Below are 5,190 nucleotides of genomic sequence, written 5' to 3' on the forward strand. Positions count from 1 at the left end.
CTCTCCTTTTAAAATGTAAAATTAACTCCGAGAATGCAGCCCTGAATCTAGAACCACCAGGGCAAACTCGGTTGTAAAGGAAAGAAGGAAAGTTGAGGAAAAACAAGAACGACAACGCCTGAAGCCAGTAAATGGGGTCTAGGAAAGGAATGTGGAGCTGGAGACAAGCAGCCGGGAGAGGGAAGGAGAAAAAAGAAAGGGTGCCGTTCTGCTGGAGACATTTCAAAGTGTAGGTTTTGCAAGGTGATTGGCCCTCTGCAGACATGTAATGAACTGGAGCAGGCTGCGAGTCGCGTTCATGCTCCAGAGGAAGTGCCGAGCCGCGGCCGAGCGCTGCACACAGACATCACTTTGTTGCTTAATGCCCACGAACTCACAGGAGCCCCACAGCCCAGGTCCACTCCCTGAGGGGGGAGGGGAAGAGAAAGGAGGGGCCCTAAGGACGAGGTAGAAGGTCAAAGAAAGAAAAATGGATATGAACCTAAAGAGGACAATGGAAGAACAACAAACAGGAGAAAGCAAAAGGATTGTAAAAAAAGAAGTGGGCAAGCAGGAGGACTGATTAAGGAATAATGGGTCAGGGCAATTGCATAGGGGAGAGGAAAAGAGATTCAGGAGAAAGGGCAATGAGAAGAGGTGGAGGGAGTACCAGACAGTACGTGAGGATAGGAGTCACACAGTGAGCTCAATACTCAACATTTTAATGCAGCATTAGGGACTTTATATTAGTGTGGCTGCTCTGTAAAAATGTCCTCTTCGCTGGCTTTGTATCCATGGTGCCCATGTATCTAGTCTAATGGCTCTGACTGGCTCCTTAAGATGTCAGTAGATTGTTGCACGATGCCCTTTTTAGGTGCGGTTTAAACGAGTCCTGGCACAGTTGCGCTCTCGAGGCTGAGTTTAACCCAGCTTAAAATGATTTTAGCAGTGAACATTTTCCTGTGTAGCTAAACCTTGCAATTATTAAAGAACCACAACATAATGGCCTTCATGAATATTTAGGTTTTTCCTCCGTTAAAACCATGCCGTTGTTTTCAATTTCATATGTAACTGCAATGCAGAATTGACAAACAGTGATAATGTTGCGACACACAGTATGTTGGCTTGGCCCGCCAGTATTCTTGCCCCCCCCCTTCCTGCCTTACGCTCATGCATGTGATGGCTCTAACTGGAACACTAGCACAGAAGGTATAAATAGCCCTGGCCATAATATGGATCAGACTTATCCATGAGCACACAAAATATAGGAGCGCGGAACCGCTCTCATATAAATACAAAAGAGGGGGGGGAACAGCAGATAAATCAAAGCCCACGCATAGGGCAGTTGTGTTTACTATGAATATATAGCCTAGTATTTGACTAACTGTACTCTTCAAACCAGATGTTGTGTAGGCGGCGGAATGAAAATGTTACAACAATGTGTTTTATGTTCTGTATTTCTGGCAACAGTGACGTGTGCAGTTAAAACCTGTGTTTTTTGCAGAACGGCAGACAGTGTCTCCCGATGAGGGGGAAAATGATGGATTGTGACATTTTCACTGTCATTATAAAACTAAACCACCCCCCCCCCCCCGTCTCGTCCCTCCGTCCATCCAGTCTGTCAGAATCCAGAACCACATGCTCCACGGCACGGGGCACAAGCATGAGTCCAGGAAGCCCGGGGACGACACCACGGTGGCCCCAGAGGACGCCGCCCGCTTTCTGAGCTGCTACTGCTCGGGTTACTGTCCAGAGGACCACAAAAATAACACCTGCGAGTGAGTGACCAACCAAGGCCAAATTCTTAATTGATATGTTTGTTCCAACTCTGACTTTTGGGTCTGTGATGAATGTCAACGCTGACTTAACTCCTCGATCTCATTGCCTTTTGGTACACCAGAAGTACATTCATTTCCAATGGAACGATTCGTTTGCCTCGCTGCGTTGCAGTGCGTTCGTTTGTTGTGGTACATACGTATGCGTCAAACTGTATACGTAGATGGCTTGACAGAAATGGTAGCAGAAGGTGAATGTTGAACTTCTGTTGCATACATATACAGATGATGCTGCGTAATGACGCTGTCGGTGTGATCGAGGCGTAAGTGTGTTTGGGAACTGTACTCATTGAATGATTTTAATTTTTTTATTGCAGGACGAATGGCCAATGTTTTGCCATCATAGAGGAGGATGAGAACGGAGAAGCTATTCTGACCTCTGGCTGCATGAAGTATGAAGGCTCACATTTTCAATGCAAGGTAAGTGTGTGTTGTGGTCTGTATGGAAGGGAGCAGGACTGTGACACAGGGGTGTCAATTATATGTTGTAACATGTTCTAGTATTGTTATTATATGTGTATATAGCTATTATTCATAGTTGAGTTATTGTTTGAATAACCCCTGTTGKATTGAGTGCCACAACAACAACAAAAAACATTGTTTAATTATTTAATTATTTTCAGGATTCGCCCAGGGCTCAGACAAGGCGAACGATCGAATGCTGCGGGACGGACTTCTGTAATCGGGACCTGCAGCCCACGTTACCTCCCCCAATGGACACTGGTGAGGCTTAGGGCCAACTCTGTTACTCTACTGCTGGTGTTCCTCTGTATAGTTACCCCAGAAGAGTATTCTGGTGCTGGTGTGTCAGGGTCTGATACTTCATTTCATTTGGGGACTCGTGGTGTTTTGCAGGTTCCTACTTTGGCAGTGCCCACTGGCTGGCGTTCCTTATATCAATGACCGTATGCTGCTGCACTCTCATCTGCATCACAGTAGTCTGTTACTACAGGTAGGACTACTCCAGAGAAGAGCTGACACAAAGCGAGATTCCAACTTTCTTCCCATATGTATATGGGAATTGAGTCCTGGTTAACTTGTGGGAGAATATTAGTTGGTCACATGTTGGTGTCAGTTAGTCACAAACCCATGAAAGTATTCATAGAAATGCTAAGTTGGACTGTTTTCGACTGTTTGGGGATAAAGGCAGATTGTTGCTACGGTACTGCGCGTGACATTCATCTATTGTAGCTTTAGCATGTGTGCCCTGTACTGATCTGTATGTGTTCCTGTCAGGTACAAGTGGCAGACGGAGCGGCAGCAGTACCACCGTGACCTGGAGCAGGACGAGGCCTTCATCCCTGTGGGAGAGTCTCTCAAAGACCTCATCAACCAGTGTCAGTCTTCTGGCAGTGGCTCTGGGCTCCCCCTGCTGGTAAGGACCCCACACTGCACAGGGAGGGGCTTTGGAACATGTGACCTGGGTGAAAAGCCTTTAGCTATGGTTATATAATAGGTGGCTCAAAATGTGACTTCTGCTTTCCAGGAAAGAGTAACAGCGGTTATGTGTGTGTCTTTGTCCATAGGCAGGTTATATTAGGTTAAGTGAATTTGTAAATTATAAACTGGATGGTTCGAGCCCTGAATGCTGATTGGCTGACAGCCGTATACCACGGGTATGACAGAACGTATTTTTACTGCTCTCATTACATTGGTAAGCAGCTTATAATAGCAATAAGGCACCTCTGGGGGTTTGTGATATATGGCCAATATACCATGGCTAAGGGCTGTATCCAGACACTCCGCGTTGCGTCGTGCTAACAACAGCTCTTAGCCGTAGTATATTGGCCATATACCCTCGGGCCTTATTGCTTAATTATAACATCATGGGCCTTACGTAGCAAAACGTGCATATCTGGCTTGCAACAGCGAATACCGCCTTAAAGAATGAACAAATGGTAAAGGTTGTAGTAGGTATGATCTGTGGTAAGCTACTGTTGATCTGATATGAATGCTCAGTGCCTCTCTCCCTGATGTGTCTTGTAGGTGCAGCGCACCATTGCCAAGCAGATCCAGATGGTGCGTCAGATCGGCAAGGGGCGCTACGGTGAGGTGTGGCTGGGCCGCTGGCGGGGAGAGAAGGTGGCCGTCAAGGTGTTCTTCACCCGGGAGGAGGCCAGCTGGTTCAGAGAGACCGAGATCTACCAGACAGTCCTCATGAGGCACGAGAACATACTGGGTAAGTGCCGTTCCTACCACTCACATGTAGCAAAGACGACAGCTGTCTCTGCCTCCATCTAAGCCATATACTGCAGTTTTCTTTCTAAATTAGTCTCAATCTAAGTGCAATGTAGAGAGCCTTGATTGACTGTGATGTGATCTTAGGCCTACATTTGCCCTTATACATACATGGCTGAGGTCAACAGTCATGTATCAGGGCAAGGCCTACATCTCACTGCAGCACTAAACACCCCTCACCTCTCTTCTCACGTCTGCAGGTTTCATAGCGGCAGACATCAAGGGTACGGGCCTTTCACCAGCTCTGCCTCATCACAGACTACATGAGAACGGGCTCCCTGTACGGATACCTGAGGTTCCACCACGCTGACACCCAGAGCCTGCTGCGACTGGCCTACTCCGCCTCCTGCGGCCTGTGCCACCTCCACACGGAGATCTACGGCACCCAGGGCAGCGGAGCATCGACCCACCGGACCTGAAGAGCAAGAAACATCCTGATGACAGAAGAACGGCACCTTGCTGCATCCCGACTGGGCCTGGCCGAGTCAAGTTCAACAGGTAGATGCTGTCTTCAGCAATGGAGATTTTAGTCAAGTTCTATTTATTAGGCACTTAAAAATAAAGAAAACTGTACCAAATCGGGGAGGTGGGTAAGTAGCTGAGCTTGTCCAATTGAGCAGCAATCATGTTGTTTACAAAACACATTTGTTGTGCCCTAATGTACACAAACCCATGTTTTTCACATATTGGCCGTTCTCTGAACCAGTTCTGAATTGTATGTTTCTGGAGCGCCATTTGGACCATTTCCCTGTAGATCTTATTCTGAATTCCTGTTCTTGTTCTTCAGTTGATACCAACGAGGATAGACGTCCACTAGTACACGGGTGGGACCCGGATGTACATGCCCCAGAGGTGCTGGGCCGAGGACTCGGAACAAGAACCACTTCCAGGCCTGACTTCATGGGCTGATATATATAGCTACAGGCCTCGTCATCTGGGAGTTGCCCGCCGCTGTTATAACAGGGAGTACGGACACACCATAGACGCCTACACACACACACACATTATAGTTCTGAATCTACAGGACATACTGCGTATTTGTGTACACGTGATACTGGCAATCCAGGACCATCACTACGAAAACTAATGAATGGGCTTAAGATTTCAACTGCGTTATGAAAAGCCACTTACACTGACG

The 5,190-nt window shown here is 47.2% G+C and overlaps 1 pseudogene; it reads left to right on the forward strand.

The window, feature by feature from the left end:
- The first annotated feature begins 1,605 nt into the window (after positions 1–1,605).
- LOC112079839 (bone morphogenetic protein receptor type-1A-like) lies at positions 1,606–4,471 on the forward strand (annotated as a pseudogene).
- Positions 4,472–5,190: the final 719 nt, after the last annotated feature.

This window comes from Salvelinus sp. IW2-2015, unplaced genomic scaffold (genome assembly GCF_002910315.2).
Source record: "Salvelinus sp. IW2-2015 unplaced genomic scaffold, ASM291031v2 Un_scaffold9836, whole genome shotgun sequence".
Taxonomy (NCBI): Eukaryota; Metazoa; Chordata; class Actinopteri; order Salmoniformes; family Salmonidae; genus Salvelinus; species Salvelinus sp. IW2-2015.